Here is a 10,891-nt window from a genome sequence, read left to right as displayed (position 1 = left end):
AAATCAGAAAGAGGAGCTCATGCAGCAATTATGAAGCAATGGCACATTTGCATACGGAAAAATAATTAAAACAAACAAAGTGAGACCGGGACCCCCTGGAGAGAGGAGCAGGGAGGAGCAGGGGGAGGCGGTGGGGGGCAGAGGGGGGAGGAGAGGGGGGAGTGAATAATGCGGGCACAGAGAGAGAGTTAATTGCTCCACGCCGAGGTTGCGCCATTTATCTTCAACTCTCTTGCTCCGCCGCTATTTCATTTGTCACCTTAGCACAGATGAGAGTTTACGTAGGTGTTCTCGGGGATATCTGTTTCAAGGTAAGCACCCAGATACACACACACACTCACACACACACACACACACACACACACACACACACACACACACACACACACACACACACATATACACGCCCACACACAAATGCATTATACTATCATCCTTTTAAGAGACAGGTACGAATGCCGTGCCGTCAATGTGGAGAGATGACTCAGAGCTCTCCAAAGTTAACTATATCCTGTCTCTCACACACATGCACACACATGCACATGCACATGCACACACACACATGCACGTTTGCTTGCTTTAGTTCATAGGTCTATAAAGAGCTGTTGTGCAGAAGAGTCCGGCTTTCACAGAGAATCGCTCTGCTCTCAGAAGTTGTCATTATGCTCCTGGAGCTTCCATACTGACTACTTAGTTCCTCCTCCTTGATGTGTGTCTGTGTGTGTGTGTGTGTGTGTGTGTGTGCACCGTTTTCCTGCACTAACAGTGTGTGAGTTCCCATCTTTGTGTGTGTGTGTGTGTGTGTGTGTGTGTGTGTGTGTGTGTGTGTGTGTGTGTGTGTGTGTGTGGTGCTTTAGAGCAGGCTCCCCGCTGACGCCGCAGGGTGCGAGTCGTCATGCACCGAGGGCCGTCCGCTGCGTTCGCGCCAGAGCGGCTAAACTCCATTTTCAGCAGAGCGTTTGAAGCCAGGAGGATGAAAGTCGCTGCTCTCTCTCCACACACACACACTCTCTCTCTCTTCTGATGCCTCTGATGGACACTCAGTGGCCAGCCACTTCTTTAATTAAAGGCACAGTCTGCCATCTTTCCCTCAGATGAAAGAGTATTGACCTGATGGAGGCTCCGGGCAGATATGGACGACGCAAGTGTCGCTAAACTCAGTTTGGTCCCCCAATGCAGTGTCTCTTCACCTGTAGTTACACCTACCTGACTGTGAGCCGGAGAGATGGAGCATCTTTGAAGACCGAGTGGAGCGTGTGTGTGTGTGTGTGTGAGTGAATCCAGTGCAGAAACTGTATCGGATTTAATCACAGCAACATCTGGCTTTCTTGAAACCATGACCTCAGTCCTCTCCTGACCTGAACCGAGTGGCGTTAGCTGCCTAAATGTGATCAACGCTTAACAGCCGGTGTGTTTTCAGAAGGCGCCCACCATGTTTTCCTGGGCCGGCCGACCCCATCAGAAAATGCTCAGATTGTTAGTTTTGGAAGCCGGCGCCAAACAGTGCTTCTCGATGCAGCGTGGACGCCAAGGCAGCAAAAAAAACAAAAAACAAAAGAGGAAGGATTCATTTGGTATAAAAAAGTTAAACCAGGCTCAAGTTTTGCTGCGAGGCGCAATTTAGCTGTGTTTGGATTAACCACATGTTGGTGAAGTTGGGTCTGTGGCGCTTTAATCTGAAAGGGATTATTATCGTTTCCCTGCTTCATACCAGGCTTTTTATTTGTGAGGTCATGTGACTTGTTTGCAACAGGGCAACGTGCAGCTAAAAATGGGGTAAGGTACTGTAGCACACAACAACAACATGCTCAAGGTGTTATCAAAGCTGCAGTGGAAAACAGCACGTAACTCCCAGGTATAAATATACTGTATATCATCAAATTAAAAGCAGGCCTGTTTTTCGTAAAGCGACGCCACTTGGTTTGTGAGGAGAACAACAAAATTAGCTGATTTAACCAAAGCTGGCATTAAACCTTACACGGTGAGAGTGAGTTTGCATGTTTTTGTTTCTTTTTATATATATATATATATATTCCTTTTTCAGATATTTGTAGTCTGCATTAACATGCAGCTAAAGCAGCCTGGTTCAGCCTCTGTAAGGAACTCAACATCATCCTCGCTGGCTGTAGCTGCGGGCGAAAACAACAAGACTTTAAACGCACGCTGTCAAAGAAGAAACGCTTTCAGTCTCTCAGAGCTCATTCTAATCGTGTGCTTCCTGTTTTTGTTGCATTGTGCATTTTTGTGTGTGTGTGTGTAAATCCCTTGCTGTTTGTGAGCTGTGCCACACTGCTGGGTGCTCTCTGTGTCTACTCACTGGATATCAGGCACCCAGGGATCCTCAGATGCAGGCATTACCAGTTAATGCACCTCTGAAGAGAGCATCTGCACTTAAGACAATTATACCACAGATGGGCGTGTAAGGTGTGTGTGTGTTTCTGTGTGTGTGTGAAAGAGAGGGAGAGAAAGAAAAAAGAGTGAGACAGATGAAGAGGATGAGAGAGGAAGAGCTCTCTGTGCCTTCATGTAAAATTCGATCTGCGTTTCATTCCTCTCTGAACCAAAATCCGTTCTTCTCACCTCTCTTCTGGGTTCAAACCGTTTGAGGTTTATTTTCAGGACCTTGCAATCGCACTTTTTTTTTTTTTTTTTCAAGCAAAGCTAGCAGCTCACACACACACACACACTTTTCTCGGTGATCTAATTTTTGTCGAATCTGCAGGTACACACTTGTATCCTCAGTGGCTCCGATTCTTTCCAGGAGCCCAAAAGTGGAAAAGCACCTTGAAGCAGCTGCTGTGAACTTGGGTTTGAAGAGTAAAAACGGGTCGAAAAAAATTCTTCTTCTGACGCTGCTGACCTGTTCTGAGGGGGAAACGATAAAACATCTGGAGAGTTCCTGGGTAAATAACTGCACAGATACTTCCATTGATCTGAAATCAAACTCCCTTGGCCATACAGATGTTGCACAGCTGCACTATATGCTGTACATATAGTGCATGAAGACATACTTTGTCCTACATCATCCCAGCGCTCCAAGCAGCAGTTTGATCACTTCAGGTTGTTTCCCAGCAGAAAACTTGAAGCCAACATGGACGTATCAAAACCTGCACTTCTTCTTCCTTCTCAATCTGAGCTTTAAAGAGGAACTATGGGATATTTACTATGCCAGATTGTGGGGAGAAGGCTCTGGAAACAAATGCACATGGCCAGGTGAGGAGGGAGGGAGGAGGGTTAGCAGAGAGTTTTCACATCAGTGAAAATATGCACTCCAAAACTGTAGGGGGAGCTGTAGAAGAAAAAAAAGTGTCCAAGACAGCGAAAAAGGACCGGACCAGTGCCCCTTTAAAGCGTGTGGTATAAATTCTTCACCAACCAATCACGTGTCGTCTAATCCTGCCTTCAGTGACCAGAGATTGAAGCCGTCTTTCATCTCAACGCATCCTGACAACACCCAACAACACTGATGGGTTGATGTGCTCTCAGTCATTAGGAGATCAAAACAGCGATGCTACAGTCAGTGCTGTTTCTCCTGTGTGCCGGTGAAACTGCAAGTTGGTGTCGCTACAACATGGCCGTCGCATGGTGTGTTATGCTGCGTTCAATTGCACTCGGAACTCCGACTCGGGAACACGGGTAGGATCCAAGCAGCCAGAGTCGGTCGGAATTACATCATAGCAATACGGCGTCACACACCGCGAGAGGTATTTATTTATCGAGGCTATTTATTTTCCAACCTAGACATTCAAGCAAGGGAGAAGTTATGGAAAAGGGAATATAGCCTAGTTCCACGCAAACTGCAGCAAGAGATGTCATCTGCACGGCTCGCTATGACGCAAGCAGGAGTCCCCTCGCTGGTGCGTTCAAGACTGTGTGTTGCAGAAATAGCGTTTCTCTTTCTCTCTCTCCCACAAGCAGCTAATGTTCTTCCCCAGCAGTACTTTTTGATGCTCGGAAGACATCAGCTTACTGTGGCCGGCCATGTTTTCCGAGGTTGCAATAAAACGCATTTACCTCGGAAGTCGGAATTTCCGACCCGGATCTTTCCGAGTTCCGAATGCAATCGAACGCAGCATTATATCCCCCTGAACGCTCCCTACCAGGATGACTGTCACCAGATATTTGATCCAGATTCTGGTTTGAGAGTTTGACAGATTGGACCCCCACCACCCCACTTCATATGGCAGGCCAGGCAGTCCCGTCCTGTGATAAATAAACTGCCGGCTACTCTGACCTCTCCCTGCACCGAGCTCTCAGTGAGCATGTGCTGCTGCTGCTTCTGCTGCTGGATGGGAAGAGCTCAGCATGGAGGGGGGTGTGAGTTCCTCTTTCCCCTCTCTGTTCCCTCCACTCCTCTCTCCCTCTCCCTCTCTCCCTCTCTCTCACTCTCACTCTCACTCTCTTCCCCGTCCCACGTCGACGTTTTTTCTCCCCTCCGCCGGAGTCAGCGGTCCATCTCGCGCCGCAGATTGCCAATGACAGCCGCGCTATTTCAAGTCGGGGGTTTGAGCTAAATTGGAGTGAGCAATACCACCTGTGCCTGCTGAAGGGCCGCTCCGGTTCGCGCTGTTGCTCCACAGAGAGGAAGCCGGGGGGAGGAAGAGGAGGAGGAGGAGGAGGAGGGGAGGAGGGCTAGGGGATGGGGGGATAGAGGGGGGCAAAAAAGCTGCTACCTGCAACCATCAAAGCCTCTGTTTCACATGCAATCTGCCCAGCTGGCTCCCCTGTGAGGAGGGGTTAGCTCAGAGCAGAGCTGGATGTTTGCATCTCTCTCTTCTTCTTTCTTCCTCTCTGCTCTCTCTTCACTCTCTCTACAGGTGTGCACCTTCCTCTCTCTCTCGCTCTTCATCTCACCACCTCCTCTTCTTCTTCTTCTTCCCACTTCTTTCACATTTATTTTTCCTCCTTCCTTTCCAACCCTCTTTCTGCTGCTCCTCATTGGCCTGTGTACTAGCCAAGATGAAAGTTGGCAGTCGGGGAAGAAACATGGTAAAACAAAGAGGAACGTCCTCTATCACATTAATACACAAACACTGACTGAATGATTTGACCTTTAGCATCATAAGTTAAAGCAGAAGTAAGCGGAATATTTGTGTCAATATAAGTCTTAAATAGTTCTATCTTCCGACAGCAATCACTTACATAGAGTGTTTGGTCTGAAACACGGGTCTGTCAGTCACTCTGCTCTGCTGTAAGCCGAGGAGAAAACTTTCCTTGTATCCTACAACCTTTATCCAATGAGGAGAGAGAACGGCATAAAGGGGCGGTCCTCTCTGTGTGCAGCCAAGGGATGCGCGTGAATGTGGTGACGTAGGGACGAGGGCGGGGACTGCTAACTCCATAGACCAGAGCGGCTTTTTTATGCAAATGAGAATGACTGATGCATCCTGGGTAATTTAGGGGCGGCACCCAGCATTTTTACATTGCACTCAGTGGCTTTTTGTGTTTTGATGGAGCGTAGACTAACTAACAATCAATTTGAATGTTTAATTTTTTGTTTCTTGTCTCATAATTATTTTGACACCCTCTTTGAAACCCACCGTTCACGCTATCTTGAAAAATTACAATGAATGAATCTACCGGTATGCTCATTTAGCCTCCCACAATGATCAATGACCCCACACAGTGGCCAGAAATGTCTGACCCAGACATCTACACGTATTTGGTGGAATCACCAGGGAGGTTTTGGCTAAGTGTTGTCTGTAAATAGCCTGTTAATATAGACAACTTTTTGTTAGTTAGTTTGTCAAGCCAGTTAGGCTGAACTTTTCAATGGAGGGATGCCGGGCGCTGCCCCTAAATTACCCAGAGTGCATCAGTCATTCTCATTTGCATAAAAAAGCCGCTCTGGTCTATCGGCTGACAAGAAGTTAGCCAAAACGACCGGATCGCTTACTTCTGCTTTAATTGAAATATGATAATCTGATATGAGTGCAGGAAGTTGTCACTACTTTCTGGTTTCTGGCCTGCTGCAGTTTTTGTTCCCAGTTTTTTTTTAATGCATCAGATTTTAATTTAATTAACTTGACTTTAAACCTCAGCTATGTTTTAGCTTCAGTTGTAGGACCACGTGCTCATATGGGCGTAAAAAACAAGTTGTTTTCATCATGTCGTGTCAATCAAAAGTCAATGCATCAATCTTTATTTTTAACTGATCTTTAATTATTGAATTGCAAACACAAACACAACATTTATGGATATTAAACCTACAAGCACAAGCACCAAACAGTCAAAATGTCCATTGTAGATTGAATTAGTATGACTCTGCTCGGTGCCTCCTCCAGATTGGCTCATGAGTGAACACAAGGAGTCTGGGCAGAGTGAGTTTAGACTCCATCCTCCTCCTCCTCCTCCTCCTCCTCCTCCTCCTCCTCCTCCTCCCCCTCCTCTTCTTGGGCAGGATACAGTAGGCATCATTTAGTGGGGAGAGCGGTGGAAACAGCGAGGGGTTAGCCACGAGGTCGCCACACTTACTGCACGGCCGAGCTCATTTCCACTGCTGTCCACAGCTCGGGCTTCCCCTCAGAGAGAGAGAGAGAGGAGAGCTGCAAGCCAGTGAAATGGCTCATTCACTTTCTGATCACAGCCCACCACTCCCCCCCCCCCCCCCCCCCCCCCCCCCTCACAAACTGACACACTCGCTGCACAAACACGCACACACTCAGCTCAGCCACACGTGTGATCGGCCCGTCTCTCACCAAACTCACCAGATTTCATTCAAAAACAAAAACAACAAAGATTTCTGCAGACAAAATAGAATAAACCAGTTTGTAGAGTCGATATCTTAATATTTCTCTCAATTATGTTAATCCTTTTCTCAAACTAATCTGATAAGTAAAGCTACTCTAATGATATTTCAGAGCATAACCAAGCCAAAACAGGCTAATGCTGTCAGAAGCCTGGTTCTTCACACACAAGCTTGCATCTTTTCCCCTCTTCCACACACACTTTCTCTCTCTCTCTCTCCCACACACACAGATTTATGTGCAGGCACCCCAGAAGGCACAGAACCAATCTGCTTTTGTTGACTTGTACCTGTGCCAGCTCTCCGCTATGAAGATGTCCGACCAGCCAAACGGTCAAATACCTGAGGTAGATCGCCCCGTTAACGCGTCTTCACACACGCATCCGAAGCATTTTTACCTAAATCTGTGTGTTATTTAAAGCTGGAGTTCATTCACCAGAAGCAACAGCTCAGGTGTGCAGGAAGTGGCCAAGTTGTCATAGGATATGAAAATAACGTGCTGAGATTGCTTTGGGAAATTAGATAGAGGATTAGTAGTGTAAGATTCTGCCAAAAAAACATGTATTGCACCAAAAATAATGGGCGATAATAGAAACTGCAGTTAAACTAAGGTCAAGGGAGATAAAGATTATAGCACATAAACTGCAGTTAAACTATGTGGGATTAGGTCACCATAGTAAAACAGGTAGTTAATTGCCAGTCCATGTTAATTGCAAGTTCATAATTGGATGCAAACTCTAATAATGGGGACATTTTTATTCTTTTATATCATTTCAGAGTCAGAACAGACAATCAGAAGAGTTTAGAGGACAGTGAGGAAGAGAAACACTTGAGGACACTTGACTTGATAATATCGAGTGTCCAAGAGGAGCCTGTTACTATGTCCTCCTTTTTGCTTTTTTAAAACGTTTTGTCCACTGAGACAAAACTCCAACCAAGGCTATGCTGCTCTCAGAGCTAAAAAAAAAAAAATCACTCTCTCTCCGATTGTAAACTTGTCTCCGATACAGTTTCCCCCGGCGACCCCGGTGTCTCATCCAGGGATCGATAGCGCCACACACCACAGCCCTTTACTCACACTTCAGCCTGGCAGTAAGGGATTGCAGGGAGCCGGCGGGTCAATCGCCGGGCCCCTTTCGGTCGGTTGATGGCCGTTCGTTAAAGAGCCGGTCGACACGCCGGAGCTCAGTGTTAACGGTGTCAGGCCTGATACTCCCGCTGGGCCGCGCTCTCCTAATGACCAGCCAATCAATAGCCGGTCTGGCCCTCAGTACTGACCAGTCAAATTGACATCTCTTGTTGACACATCGAACTGGAGTGGAGGAGGAAGGTTCAGCTGTGTCAGTGTGTAGCAGTGTCACAGTTAAGTTGGGTTTTGTGATGCATTTACAGACACTCGTAAAGTATTATTGATTCATTGGAAGACAGAAGGGACATTTGCAGTTGCTATGCAGGCAAGGAAGGAGAATAAGGTCGAATATGAGGCTGTTATTTTTGTTTTTCTGTCGTAAAATGAGGATTTGAAGATGTCCAATTCAAATGAAAGCTGTTTTTTGAATAATTATAAGTGGCTCCTGGTCTATTTTCTATGCAAAAACACAAAAAAACAAGTCAACGTTGCCACTGTGTATCAGTTTCTGGCACTATTTTGTTTCTGTGACAAATTCACCTGTGTCTCTGCTGGTGAACTTGTTTTGTTTCCCTCTTTTCTCTTTTGGGGTGAGATATTTTTATCAGCTCCGTGGGGTTTCTTTTTCTCAACCGCACAGTTTGTATTTCTGCCTCTCTGTCTCTGTGCTCTTGTCAGCTTTTGGCATTTATTTGCAAATAAACCAAACCAAAACTATTTATATATAAATAAGGCCGGGAGCAGGTTTTGAAAGCCGTTATCGTTGCGAAAATGGCCCAATCTTATTCCCTGTGACGCCTCAAAAACGCCAATCCTTCCCTTAAATCCATCCATCTAGGCATCGCTGTGTGCTGCATCATGGTTTGATGTGTTTGTGTGTGTGTGAATGGGAGAAGGCGAGGGAGGGAGGGGGGGGGCAGGAAATGGACAAGTCTTGGATGTGAAAGGGAGATTCAGGCCACGTGGCGGCGGCCACACTGGAGCCTCAGTCCTCTGTGTCTGTCGCTGAGTCGCCCCGTCCGTCCATCTGTCCGTCCCCACCCTCAAAGGGACGTTTGTCCCGCCACAAGGGTCGTTCACAGCGTGCGCACACACAGATCCAGAGATAAAGAAACGAAGGACGCACACACACCCTCTTCTGACCGGACAAATGGACATTTGGTGGCGCTGAGTGAGGCACTTCAAGACCACTTTAATCGCCTCGCACAATGAAAGCAGAGGGCATTGTTTTAAAGCAAAGACGTTAACTGAGGACAAAGCAGACAGAGAGCAGAACTTCTGTTGATCTGGTTTTATTGTGGAGTCAATACAGAAGCTGGTGCATGGAAACACACTGATCTGTGCAGGTTTGAATGCATCAAACATTCATTAAACACATGAAGTAGCTGAGATTTGCAGTCAGGTCAGTGTCATTTCAAAATGCGTAGATGCAAAAACATGCAACACATCCATTACATTCAGTGAAGTGGTGTTTAGGTTTAAAATGCTGTGCAGATAAAAACGAAACCTGTCATTCTGTCACAAGACATTTCTCCTCTTGTTCATTCATAAAAAAATAAATAAAATAACACACACACTCAAATTAGCACATTTGTGTTACATTATAAGCACAGGTGAAAATGAGAAAATGTACAGTTACATAAAGTGATAAATTCCACCTTAGCTCTGGCAAAAAAAAAAAAAACCTTCTGAAACAGTCTATCTGAGAGGAGTATTTTCAGTAGGAGACGTGACAAAGTGACATCATGCTGAGGGGAAATGAGCACGAGCAGAGATATATTCAAAAAAAAAAAAAAAGTCCACCGCCTCTATCCCTGAGCTTCACTGACAAAAATGCTTTAGGTGCTGAGGATTATGGATTAATCTATAATAACTAGTGAAGGAAAAGAGAAAGGAGGAAGAAAAAAAAAGAAAAACAGCCTCCCGAGCCCCCGAGTCGACCAAACCACCAGCAGAAATCCTGCCTCATCATCTAATGTTCCTGCTAATATTCCCAAATTGTATCGTTTAGACCTGTATCAGCGCCGGAGAATTAATCATCATTTCTCTGACACTGCCCGTCCCCAGAGTTCATTAAATAAACTATATAACCCCCCCTTCTCCCTCCCTCCTTCCCTCCCTCCCCCATATCTTCTAATTTCTACAAGTTGGCGAGATCTTTTTTTTTTCTTCTCCTTCTTCTTCTTCGTCTTCGTCGTCTTTTTTGGTCCCTTCACCCAACCCCACCCCTCCATTCCTTGATAATCTGTTTATCCGTAAGTGTCACATTACATTTGCAAAGCAGCTGGGGGGACCACTGCCATCTTGTATGGAGGGGCTTCAGTGTGATTACCCGGCCTCATATTTGGCGCACACTCAGACTTGTCAAATCCTTTGATCTGAACTGTCTTCATAATCACTTCAAAAAGTCTTCCTGAGAGCGTGAGGGCTTTACAAATGGGCTTCCCACTTTCACAAGGCTGCACTCTTATTCTCTCCGAGTGTGTATGTATGTGTGTAATGTGTGTTTTCTGTCTCTGTATCTGTTTTATTTCTACTTTTCTACAAGTGTGATTGTCTTTCTCTCCCTCCCTCCCTCCCTCCCTGTCTTGCACTCTCGCACAGCTCCAGTTTGAAGCAGATGAAAGATGAAAAACGGCAAAACGTAATTCAAATAACAAACTGGTCACATATAAGAGGAGAATTATGAAAAGCAAACACGAGCGAAAATCAATACACCTCGTGTTCAGCCGTCTTGTGATACAGGAGCCGCACACCCGGTCTGATTGTACAAACGCTGTCATATCAAAGGCTCCATTCACTGTGTACATGCAGAGCACTACTGTACATGTAAAACTCCCATTAATAAAGGTGTTAATGTAATTAAGCTTCTGGACACTAAAGGAGGAGACACAATTTTAATATATTTCACAGGAAATGAGGCAATAAATCATTATTTATAACACTAATTCCTAATAAACCGAACAAAGAGAGAGCTAAATGTTTCCCCACTCGTTTCATATATTATTTATCTACAT

The sequence above is a fragment of the Trachurus trachurus genome (assembly GCF_905171665.1).
Source record: "Trachurus trachurus genome assembly, chromosome: 2".
In the NCBI taxonomy this organism is placed as follows: Eukaryota; Metazoa; Chordata; class Actinopteri; order Carangiformes; family Carangidae; genus Trachurus; species Trachurus trachurus.
Note: the sequence above shows the minus strand (reverse complement) of the source record.